At 36.6% G+C, this 13,279-nt stretch overlaps 1 non-coding gene across 1 annotated transcript; it reads right to left on the minus strand.

Annotated features, from left to right (window-relative positions):
- Positions 1 to 10,438: 10,438 nt before the first annotated feature.
- LOC142841941 (U6 spliceosomal RNA) lies at positions 10,439 to 10,546 on the minus strand. The gene has a single exon (XR_012909166.1). It is a non-coding gene; the product is annotated as a U6 spliceosomal RNA (small nuclear RNA).
- Between the last annotated feature and the right edge of the window lie 2,733 nt (positions 10,547 to 13,279).

Consider the following 13,279-nt stretch of genomic DNA (forward strand, 5'->3'; position numbering starts at 1 on the left):
GTTGTTTCCCATCTTGCCAAAGCTCTCACTAAGTTCATCAACTGCCAGTGGCAGGAACTTCACTGCAGCACATGAAACCACTGAAGAAAGCTCCTCTGCAAAATGGAGTCTGAACGTGGCTGAATTGTGTTTAATTTCTTTATTTCTTCCTTGACCCAGGGGTGGTTCAATAGATCACCATTAATTTCCATGAGTGCTGTTGTTAAATTCTAACTTTAAATCATGGTGATCTGATAAGACACAGGGGGTTGCTCCATTTTTTTTGTATCTGTGGAGGTTTGTTTTGTTACTCAGTAAGTGATCAATTTTAAAGAAGGTTCCATGAGGTGCTGAGAAGAAGCTATATTCTTTTGTGTTTGGGTGAGCTGTTCTATAGATGTCTGTTAAGTCCATTTGAGTCATGACATCTACAGGTTCTCTTATTTCTCTGTTAAGTTTCTGTCTGGTTGACCTGTACATTGGTGAGAGTAGGTTGTTGAAGTCTCCTACTGTTAGTGTGGGGGGCTTGATGTGCAATTTAAGCTTTAGTAATGTTTCTTTTACATATGTGGGTGCTCTTGTATTAGGGGCATAGATGTTCAGGATTGAGCCTACATCTTGATGAACTATTCCTGTTATGAGTATAAAGTGTCTTTCTCCATCTCTTCTGATTGAGTTTAGTTTAAAATCTATTTTGTTAGATATTAGGATAGCTACACCCACTTGTTTCTTAGTTCCATTTGATTGGAAAACTTTTTCCTAATCCTTTATTCTGAGGTAATATCTATCTTTGAGGTAGAGGTGTGTTTCTTGTATACACCAGAAGGCTGGATCTTCTTTTTGTATCCATTCTCTGAGCCTGTGTCTATTTATAAGTGAATTGAGTCTATTGATATTAAGAGATACTAATGACCAGTGGTTGCTAGTTCCTGTTACTTTTTGGTAGTAGTGTTTGTCTGTTATCCTTCTTTGGGTTTGGCTGGTGGGAGATTATCTGTTGCCTGTGTTTTTTGTGGGTACAGTTAGCTTCCTTGGGTTGGGGTTTTCCTTCTAGTATTTTCTGTAGGGCTGGGTTTGTTGATACATATTGTTTAAATCTGGTTTTGTCATGGAATATTTTGTTTTCTCTATCAATGGTGATTGAAAACTTTGGTGGGTATAGTAGTCTGCGCTTGCATCCGAGGTCTCTTAATGTCTCCAGTACATCTGCCCAGAACATTGTGGCTTTCATGGTTTCCATAGAGAAGTCAGGTGAAATTCTCATAGGTTTACCTTTATATGTTATTTGAACTTTTTACTTTGCAGTTCTCAATACTCTTTCTTTATTCTGTATGTTTTATGTTTTGATTATTACATGGTGAGGGGATTTTTTTTTTTGATCCAGTCTATTTGGTGTTCTGTAAGCTTCTTGTACCTTCATCGGAATATCCTTCTTTAGGTTTGGAAAGTTTTCTTCTATAATTTTGTTGAATATATTTTGTGGGCCTTTGAGCTGAGGTTAGATAGAAATGGGCCAAGCGGTGTTTAAAAGAATGCAGTTTCCGTGTAATTATTTCGGGTAAAGCTAGCCGTGTGGGCGGCCAGGTGCCGGAACATAGCCCGCCGCTCCTACTACTACAAAAGGTCCTAAAGATTCTATAAGAAAATTCATAAATCTGATGAACATTTTCAGTAAAATATCGGGATAAAAAATATCAGGTTATGAAAATCACATGCAAAACTCAGTAACTTTTCTATAGGTCAATAAAACTTGCTGAGATAGAAATTTAAAAAAATACCCTATTTATAATAGCTTCAAAAATACCTAGAACAAGCCTAACCAAGGGGATGAAAGACCTCTGAAAAGAAGACTTTAAGATAATGAAGAAAGACATTTAAAATGACACTGGAAAATGAAAACACCTTTGATCCTCAGGGATTGGCCAAATTAAATTGTGAAAATGGCTATATGAAGTGTGGTGGTCTACATAATCAATGAAATATCCCTTATAATTCAAATGACATTCTTCATAGAATTATAAAATCAATCTCAAAATTCATGTGGAAACAAAAAAATCCTGATAGTGAATGCAGTCAGATGCAGGAAGAACAATATAGATCACAAACCTGATCTCCAATTATGCCATAGTGACAAAGACAATGTGATATTGACACAAAACAGATATCTAGACCAGTAGTATAGAATAAGGACCCAGTAATAAGCCAGCATAACTATAGTCATTTAATCTTTTTAAAAAAATTTTTAACAGAGGCGTTAAAAACAGACATCCTCTATAACAACTGGTACTGGAAAGGCTTGGTATCTACATACAGATGAAAGAAATTGGACTCATAATTCTCACGCTGCACAAAAATCAACCCTAAAGAGATGAAAGACATTAATATAAGACCTGAAATTTTGAAAACTTTGAAAGAAAACATGTGACAATACTCCAAGACACAGTTGTAGGCAAGAACTTTCTTAAAGGGGCTCCAATAGTACTGAAAGGAATCCTGATAACTCACAAATGGAATTACATGAAATTTAAAATATTCTGCACAGCATAGGAAGCTATCAGAAAAGAGAAGAGGCAACCTATAACATGGAAGAAAATGTTTGCATATATCAAATGTGGTTAATAAGTACAATAGATAAAGAACTGCAAAGATTAAAATTGTCCTCCCCAAAGAAAACAAATCCAATCAATAAATTGGGTAATGAATTGAATTGAACACTGTTGAAAAAAGAAACACAAGTGGACAACTAATATGTTTAAAGGCATTCAACATTATAAGCCATTATAGAAAAACAAACTAAGACTATTTTGAAACTCCACATCACCCCAGTCAGAAAGGCTAATCTCAAGGAAATATGCCAAAAAGCAGGCATGGATGTGGTGAATGAGGAACTGATACTCACTGATGATAGCAATGTGAACTAGGATGGCCATTATAAAAATTAGTACAAAATTTTCAAGATCTTGTAACTACAATTGCCATGTGATACAGGTATTACACTCCAGAGTATTTATGCAAATCAGTCTATGACCTATCCCAGAGCAAACTCAAGGTCAATCCTGCACCATTAATAACGGGTCAGAAATTAAAATAGCCTATATACCCATCGATGGGTGAATGGATAAAGAACATATAATACAAATACAAGGTGGGCTTTTATTTTTTTTATTTTTATTTTATTTTTATTTTTTTGGTTTTTTGAGACAGGGTTTCTCTGTGGTTTTGGAGCCTGTCCTGGAACTAGCTCTTGTAGACCAGGCTGGTCTCGAACTCACAGAGATCTGCCTGCCTCTGCCTCCCAAGTGCTGGGATTAAAGGCGTGCACCACCACCACCAGGCCAAGGTGGGCTTTTAATCAGCAGCAAACAACAAAGAAGTCATGACATTTGCAGAAAATATAATTAGATTATTATAGTAAGAAAGACAAATACTGCATAGCTTCTTTTATATGTAGATTATAGGTTTTAGTGTATATATGTGTATGTATATGTGTGTATGAGTGTGCATGTGTAGGTCATGAAAAGAAAAAGACTACTATAAGAAGAGAAGAAGAGATCCTGAGGGAAGCAGAAAAGGGAACTGAAAAGACAAGAATATAGGTGACTTAAAGGCAGAAGGCAGCTACTGGTTGGGGAAGGAAGAGAGGGAGCAGTAAGAGGTGTTCAGTGGGATAGGGAAAGAGGATTCGGCAAACTAAATAAATAAAAACAAAGTATGTGTAGAAAGGACATAATCAAACTCATTATTTTGTGTAATAACTTAAAAAATAATAAAAAGTGGGTACGTACAAGCAACCTGAAAAATAACTGATGGTAGATATATTCTAAATAGACAAGTCATCTTCCAACACTTTAGAGATCTACAGAATATGGCATTTAAGATATTTGTATAACATAGGCTTTTTTTTAATAATGACAATGAGACATGTCTGCTCCTGGCAATCTACTTCAGAGGAGATGTTGGCATTGAAGAAAATCTACATGGAGTTTATTTTCTCTGTGGCAAATATAAGCCACTGGGCAAGAAAATGCCTTTGCCTCAACTGTTGACAGTACGTTGTCCTAATTAGACAAGCAGAACACAAAAGAAAGTGACTACCAAACATTGTCATGACAAGGTAGGACAGCCTTTCAGACTGTCCTTCTTCACATAAAAATCTGTCAAATATACTAGGCCTATAGGCCAAAGAAATCATCTGAGCTACTCATCTGGAAGCCGCCTTTCCAGATATTGGTGAGGGAGATAGCATAGGATTTCAAAACATACTTGAGGTTTCAGAGTACAGCTATTGATGCCCTTCAGGAGGCTAGTGAAGTGTGCCTGGTGGGGTTATTTGAAGATACCAACCTGTGTGCCACCACACCAAGAGAGTCACCATCATTCTCAAAGACATCCAATTGACTAGCCAGATGCACAGAGAGAGAGAGAGCATAAGTCAAAATGGTTTTTTTAAATGGCATTGTGTAGTAAATTCTGTAAAAATACTTTGGTTTAATTTGTGACTTTTTTGAAATAAACTGTTTATAATATGTTGCTTTTCTACTTAAGTCATTCCATCTTTCACTAAGGATGAATGGGAAGACCTTAGTGATGGCTGTGGCTCAGGAGTGACAGCTAATATGCAGAAGAGATGGGTGATACTACTTGCTTCTCATGATGCATGTTTCTGTATGTTAATGACTTGTTGGGTAGCTATTAAAGTGTACAACAAGTCCTTTTACAATAAATGTACAAAGTACAAGGTACTAGGTCCTTTTGCTATAAAACTGATTATGACTTGATCCATCCATATATCACTATGATAGTATATGGCTTTTTCAAAGGCTGAATATACAAGTTTTAACCACAGTAACTGTTTCCTTAAAAAAGAGTAGAAAGCAAAGCTGGCAGCTATAGAATACACTATATACATTTATAATAGCTATTTTACATATTGTAGTGTTCAACATTTTAAAATTAAATGTTTTACATTCATAAGTGGTGAGGAATCTTGTCATGAAGGTGTGTGTAATTTAGTCCAGGTGTCATGTCCTGACTTGATTGCATTTGTTTTTAACAAAGTAGAAAAATACCATACATATTAAACCTTGCACAAGTACTCATTTTACCATGCTAGCTAACCCTCTAGTTGATAAAACATACACTAATGGGGGTTTTATTTATAAGGACTCTAGAATAAAATAAGAAGTTATTCACACCAGCATCACCTGTTACTAATCTAGTTAGTGCAGATTTTTACTGTGTTGTTTTGTCTTATACATAATTTGAGTTTGGTTTTGTTGTTGGGTCTTATACCTAGCTTGAGCTCAGCTTTGCGTCCTTTTTAATCTTTAAGGGGAAAAGCAGCACAAGGTTTTTGTTTTCCTTGTGGAGTTTAAACATGGGGGTAAAGAGTACAGCTTCAGCTTATTCAACCTCTGCCAATGAAGATGGGTTAGGTTATACCTGGCTACTGTACTAGTAAAATCCCTTTCATAGAGATGGCCTTCAAGTGGGTTTTAAAAGCATCCTATTGAAAGTTTTAGGTCAATTATGCATGCTGACTAATGCTGACTAAATTTCCAAATAAACTTGTTGATTCAAACAATGTGAAGTCTGTTTTGTGCTGGCCAACTACTCCTGGTCATGGGACTTGTCCTGAAGTTATATTAAAAACTAAAACTAGCCAGGGGGTGGTTGTTCACGTCTTTAACCCCAGCATTCAGGAGGCAGAGGCAGGCAGATCTCTGTGAGTTCAAGGCCGACCTGGTCTACAGAGTTCCAGGACAGTATCCAAAGCTACAGAAAAACCCTGTCTTGAAAAAAACCAAAAAAAAAAAGGAATAAAGCTATTTGGTAATGATAAAGGTCTAGTCAGTCTAGAATACTCTAGTAATGTAATGACAGTACATAAATCACCTAGTATAAAGGATAAAAGACAGTAGGTTATGCTTTATTATTTTTCTTTTTTTTAATCTGTAGCTTTGGGGTTTTAGACCAGGCTGGCCTTGAACTCACAGAGATTTGCCGGCCTCGGCTTCCCAAATGCTAGGAGTAAAGGTGTGCACCAACACTGCCTGGCTATGTTTTCAATGGTTGTGATATGCACTGAAAATGGAATTTCACAGCTCTTGTCCCTATTTTTGGGCTCTTTAGATACTCCTGATTAAAATAAGGGGTTACAAAAAAAACCCAAAAAGTCAGGATTGTGGTAAAGAAACCTGAAAGAGGAGGGCAGAGTGGCGGGACTGGGAGAGAGATAAAAGAGGGTAAGGATGAACATAAAGCGAATGTACTAAATACATGTACAAAACTGCCTAAGAACAAATGTAATCAATAAAAATGAAGACGATTATATGGGGCCTATTACTTTCAGCAATAAAACCATTTTCACAATACTAATTTTGCCAATGCAAATCTGGGAATTCTTTCCATGTACTAGAATCTTCTTCAATTTCTTTCTTCAATATTTCAAAATTTAATGATCTGTAGATTCAGTGCAATTCTACCAGAATTCCGATAATATTCTTCACAAAAATAGAAACACACCACCCTAAAATACACACAGAAGCAAAGAAAAGGAGAACTAGAAAAGAACTCTAAAAAAGGCAATGTAACCTTAAGCAGAAAGATGAATGTTTGAGACAACACAGTACCTGTTCTTGAATTATTTGACAGAGTCATAATAACAAAAATAATATGCTGCTGGCACAAAAAATAAACCTAAGAACCAATGGAATTAAATATAGGACCCAGAAATAAACCCACATAGGGAAAGGACAGCTCCTTTGACAAATACTTCTGGGAAAATATGATATATATATATATGATGAGTCCAGATCTTTTTGTCTTTTACCCTGCAAAAAAAAACCTATTCAATTCAAAATGGATCAAACAAGTCATTGTAAAACTGAAACCCTGAAATTGCTAGAGGAGCACATGGGCAAGACAGACATGTCAAGACTGGGTATAAGCAAGGACTTTCTGAAAAGATTTACTTCAACAATAAATAATCTTAAAACTAGATAAATGGGATCACATGAAACTAAAAAAAAACTGTTGCTCAGCAAGAGGAAACAATCAGTGAAGTGAAAACAGCCTGGGAGAAAAATCATTTCCAGCTCTATGTATGGCCAGGGTTTAATGTCCAGACGATACGAAAACTCAGATATTAAATATCCACTTCAAATAAACCATCCAGTCAGCCAGTAGAAAATGAATTATTAAATTGTCCTCCAAATGAGAAATACAAATGGTGAATAAATATTTAAAAAATGTTTAATACCCCTAGTTATCAGGCAAACACAAATTAAAACTGATTTGAGAGTTTATTGCACCCCAGGCAGTATATCTAACATCAAAAAAACAAATACTCATAAATGCTGGTGAGTGTGTAGTGCAAAGAAAATTCTGATCACTATTGGTATGCATGTAAACTGGTGTAGCCACCATGGAAATCAGTGTGGAAGGTTTGAAAAAAATATTATAGGAGCAAGAAGGGTCAAGGGCATCACAATAAACACACAGAAACAACTAACCTGGCTCATAGGCACTCACAGAGACTGGACCAACAACCAGGGAGCCTGCCTGGGACTGACCTAGACCCTCTACATATGTGACAGTTGTGTAGCTTGGTCTGCTTGTGAGACTCCTAATAATAAGCTGTCCCTGATGCTTTAGCTGGTTCCTGAGAACCTATTCCTTATACTGGGTTGCCTTGCCCGGCCTGAATACAACAGGAGGTGCTCAGTCTTACTGCAACTTGATTTGCCATGTTTTATTGATATCCATGTGAGGCCTGCCCCTTTCTGAACAGAAACAGAGGAGGAGTGGATTAGGGGAGGAGGAGTGGAGGTGGAGAGAGGGTATGGGAGGGGAAAATGCAGTTGGGATGCAAAATAAATAAATTCATTAATTAAAAAATAAAAATAAAGACAGAGTTGCAATATGACACAGCTATACCATTCTTGTGTATATACCCAAAGAACTATATGTCAACATTCTACAGAAATATTTGACCTCAGTGTTTATTGTTATACTACTTTAAGCACTAAAGAAATGGATCCAGGCTAGATGTTCATCAGCAGACAAATGAATAAAAACATATAACAACAAACAGTGGAATTTATGTAGCCATAATGAAAATGAAATAATTGCATTTGAAGAAGAAATGGATGCCAACTAGAAATCATTTTGAAATAAGCCAGACTCAGAAAGATAACAACGCAATATATGTTACAGGTGGAACATAGTTTTAAAATTATATTATAAAATATATATCACACATAAATAACCCTTGATAAATAAACTTATAAGAAACTTGTGATGTATATACACACAAAGAAATATTATTCAACCTTAGAAGGAAAGAAATTCTGCCATTTGCTATGGTAAATGGTCTGAAGAACATTTACTAGGTGAAATAGCTTAAGCATACTGTAAAATCTTACTTATCTATGGAATCTATAATTGTTAAATTCATAGAAACAGAGACTAGAATGAGTAGGTAATTGCTAGTTATTGAATATAAGGGGAAATTTCAGTTATGCAAGAATGCTATATTTGCTGCATTAGATTTTACATATAAATAACAATACTGCATGCAATATAAAGCTTCTTAGATTTTATTTCCATACCTCCCCCCCTCTCTCTCACACACACACATGCTCACACAATAATAGCAAAGAGAAGGACCTTTGGAATGTGATATATATATATATATATATATATATATATATATATATATATAAAATGATGGTAATTTCATGCATGTATATATAGCTTTAAAATTATTGAGTTGTATATATTGAATGACTATAGATTTTTACATGTCAATAATATCTAGGTAAAGTGGTATTATAAAGAAATAGCTTATGAGAAAATTAAAAATCATCAATAATCGTAGGGGTGGGAGAAATGGCCCACAGGTTAAGAGCACAGGCTGCTCTTCCAGAGGGTCATGAGTTAAATTCCCAGCAACCACATGGTGGCTCACAACCTCCCACAATGAGGTCTGGCGCCCTCTTGTAGTGCACAGTTATGCATGTAGGGTGAACACCACATATATAATAAATGAATAAATAATTTTTAACTTTTTATTGATCTCTACATTTTTCTCTGTTTCTCCCCCCGCATCTCCCCTCTCCTTCAACTCTTTCCCATGGCCCCCATGCTCCCAATTTACTCAGGAGATCTTGTCTTTTTCTACTTCCCATGGAGATTAGATCTATGTATGTTTCTCTTATGGTACTCATTGTTTAAGTTCTCTGGGATTGTGGTTTGTAGGCTGGTTTTCTTTGCTTTATGTTTAAAAACAAATTATGAGTGAGAACATGATAATTTTCTTTCCAGTTCTGGGTTACCTCACTCAATATGATGTTTTCTAGCTCCATTCATTTGCCTACAAATTTCAAAATGCTATTTTTTCTGCTGTGTAGTATTCCATTGTGTAAATGTACCACATTTTCCCTATCCATTCTTAAGTTGAGGAGCATTTAGGTTGTTTCCACATTCTGGCTATGACAAACAATGCTGCTATAAACGTAGTTGAGCACATGTCCTTGTGGCATGGTTTAGCATCCTTTGGATATATACCCAAAAGTGGTATTACTGGGTCTTGAGGAAGGTTGTTTCCTAATTTTCTGAGAAATCGCTACACTGATATCCAAAGGAGCTATACCAACTTGCACACCCACCAGCAATGCAGGAATGTTCCCTTTACCCCACAGCCTCTCCAGCATAAGTTGTCATGAGTGGTTTTGATCTTGCCGTTCTTACAGGTGTGAGATGCAATTTCAGAGTTGTTTTGATTTGCATTTCTCTGATGACTAAGGATGTTGAGCATTTTCTTAAGTGTCTTTCAGCCATTTTAGATTCCTCTGTTGAGAGTTCTCTCTTTAGGTCTGTACTCTATTTTTTTAATTGGATTATGTGATCTTTTGGTGTCCAATTTCTTGTGTTGTATATTTTGGAGATCAGACTTCTGTCTGATGTGGGGTTAGTGAAGATCTTTTCCCATTCTGTGGGCTGTCATTTTGTCTTGTTGACTGTGTCCTTTGCTTTACAGAAGGTTTTCAGTTTTAGGAGGTCCCATTTATTAACTGTTTCTCTCAGTGTCTGTGCTGCTGGGGTTATATTTAAGAACTGGTCTCCTGTGCCAATGCATTCAACTGTACTTCCCACTTTCTCTTCTATAAGGTTCAGTGTGGCTGACTTTATGTTGAGGTCCTTGATTCACTTGGACTTGAGTTTTGTACATGGTGATAGATATGGGTCTATTTTCATTCTTCTACATGTTGATATCCAGTTATGCCAGCACCATTTGTTAATATGCTTTCTTTTTTCCAATTGTTATTTTTTGCTTCTTTGTCAAAAATCAGGTGTTCAAAAGTGTGTGGATTAAAATCTGGGTCTTCTATTCAGTTCCATTGGTCCTTCTGTCTGTTCTCATGCCAATACCAGGCTGTTTTCAGTACTGTAGCTCTGTAGTAGAGTTTTTTTTTTTTTTTTGCGTGTCATCCTTGCGCAGGGGCCATGCTAATCTTCTCTGTATCGTTCCAATTTTTAGTATATGTGCTGCCGAAGCGAGCACTGTAGTAGAGTTTGAAGTCAGTCAGGGATGGTGATGCCTCCAGAAGTTCTTTTATTGTACAGGATTGTTATGGCTATCCTGGGTTTTCTGCTTTTTCATGTGAAGTTGAGTACCATTCTTTCAAGGTCTGTAAAGAATTTTGCTGGGAGTTTGATGGGCATTGCACTGAATCTGTAGATTGCTTTTGGTATGATTGCCATTTTTACTATGTTAGTTCTACCTACCCAAGAGCATGGGAGCTCTTTCCACTTTCTGGTGTCTTCTTCAGTTTCTTTCTTCAAAGACTTAAAGTTCTTGTAATACAAGTCTTCCACTTGTTTGGTTAGAGTTTCTCTGAGATATTTTATGCTATTTGTGGATATTGTGAAGGTTGATGTTTCACTGATTTCTTTCTCAGCCCATTTATCATCTGTGTACAGGAGGGCTACTGTTTTTTTTTAATTAATCTTGTATCCTGCTAGATTACTGAAAGTGTTTATAAGTTGCAGAAGTTCTTTGGTGGAATTTTTGGTGTCGCTTATGTTAACTATCATAACATCAGCAAATATTGAGAGTTTGACTTCTTCTTTCTGATTTGTATCACCTTTGATTTCCTTTTGTTGTCTTATTGCTCTAGCTAGGACCTCAAGAACTATATTGAATAGATATGGAAAGAGTGGACAGCCTTGTCTTGTTCCTGATTTCAGTGGGATCGCTGTGAGTTTCTTTCCATTTAGTTTTGTGTTGGCTCTTGGCTTGCTGCATATTTCCTTTATTATGTTTAGATATGTTCCTTGTATCCCTGCTCTCTCTAAGACCTTTATCATGAAGGAATGATGTATTTTATCAAAAGATTTCCAATGTATAAACAGATGATTATGTAGCTTTTATTTTTCAGTTTGTTTATATGTTGAATTATGTTGACAGATTTTCACATGTTGAACCATCCCTGCATCACTGGAATGAAGCTGACTTGATCATGGTGGATGATGGTTCTTTCTAAGTATTTTATTTAGTATTTTTGCATCAATGCTCGTGAGTGAGACTGGTCTGTAATTCTCTCTTAGTAATGTCTTCATGTTGTTTGGGTATCAGAGTTATTGTAGCCGCATAAAAAGAGTTTGGCAATGTTTCTGTTTCTATTGTGTGGAACAATTTGAGGAGTATTGGTATTAGTTCTTCTTTGAAAGTCTTGTAGAATTCTGAGCTGACAACATGTGGTCCTGGGTTGTTTTTGGTTGGGAGACTTTTGATGACTGTTTCTATTTTTTCAGCAGTATAGGCCTGTTTAACTTGCTTATCTGGTCTTGATTTAATTTTAGTAAGTGATATTTATCCAGAAACTTATCCATTTCCTTACGTTTTCCAATTTTGTGGAGTACAGGTTTTGAAATATGACCTGATGATTCTCTTTATTTCCTCCATGTCTGTTGTTATGTCTCCCTTTTCATATCTGATTTTGTTAATTTGGATATTCTCTCTCTGCCTTTTGGTTAGTTTGGATAAAGGTTTTTCCACTTTGTTGATTTTTCTCGAAGAACCAACTTTTTGTCTCATTGATTCTTTTTATTTTTTTCTTTGTTTCTTGTTTGTTGATTTCAGCTTTCAATTTGTTTATTTCCTACCACCTAGTTCTCTTGGGTGAGTTTGCTAACTTTTGTTCTAAAGTTTTCAAATGTTCTTTTAATTCACTAGTGTGGGATTTTTCTAGCTTCTTTATGTAGGCATCTAATGCTATGAACTTTCCTCTTACCAGGCAGGAAGTAGAGAGGTGGGGCAATGAGAACAGGAGAATTCTGGGAAGAGGGAAGCTTAGTCTTCAGGCATAACCCAGTCACGGAAGAAGCAAGACGTGACTGCTTCACGAAATAAGGTACTGAGCCATGTGGCTAACATAGACAAGAATAATACAGTAATATATGTTATAAGAGTTAATAAGAAGTCTGAGCTACTAGGCCAATAAGTTTATAACTAACAAAGACCTCTGCATGATTTCTTTGGGACTTAACAAATGCAGGAACCAGGCAGAACAGAAACCTCAGACAACACCCTAGTCTGGATTTTCTCCTGCTCCCATGGAGTTCACCATTCCAGGCCTGCTCTGGCTCAGTTTGGTGGCTCAGTCCTGTTCTTGTGGAGTTTGCTGCCTCAAGTCTGCTCTGGCCTAGGTCACTGGCTTTGTCCTGCCCCTGTGTAATAAAATAAATCTTAAAACAATTATCCTAGTTATATTTGTTGTATCTACTCATTATTTTCCTCTAAAACATTGTGCATGTGTACTCATTCCAGGTCCCAAGTTTAACTCAATACCTTTTTTCCTCAGTTAAATTGTGCAGGTACAACAGTCATATTTTCTTTTTTTAAATTTATATATTAAAAATTTCCACCTCCTCCCATCCTCCCATTTCCCTCCCACTCTACTTGCTCCCACTCCCCCTCACTCTCCAGTTCTAAAAGAAATCACAGTGCCCTGCTCTGTGGGAAGTCCAAGGCCCTCCCACTTCCATCCAGGTCTAGAAAGGTGAGCATCCAAACAGACTAGGCTCCCAAAAAGCCAGTCCATGCAGTAGAATCAAATCTCAGTGCCATTGTCCTTGGCTTCTCAGTCAGCCCTCATTGTCAGCCACATTCAGAGTCTGGTTTGATCACATGCTCATTCAGTTCCAGTCCAGCTGGCCTTGGTAAGTTCTAATGATCATTCCCACCGTCTCTGTGGGTAGGCACACCCCTCACAGTCCTGACTTCCTTGCTTAT

Source organism: Microtus pennsylvanicus, chromosome X (genome assembly GCF_037038515.1).
Source record: "Microtus pennsylvanicus isolate mMicPen1 chromosome X, mMicPen1.hap1, whole genome shotgun sequence".
Classification (NCBI taxonomy): domain Eukaryota; kingdom Metazoa; phylum Chordata; class Mammalia; order Rodentia; family Cricetidae; genus Microtus; species Microtus pennsylvanicus.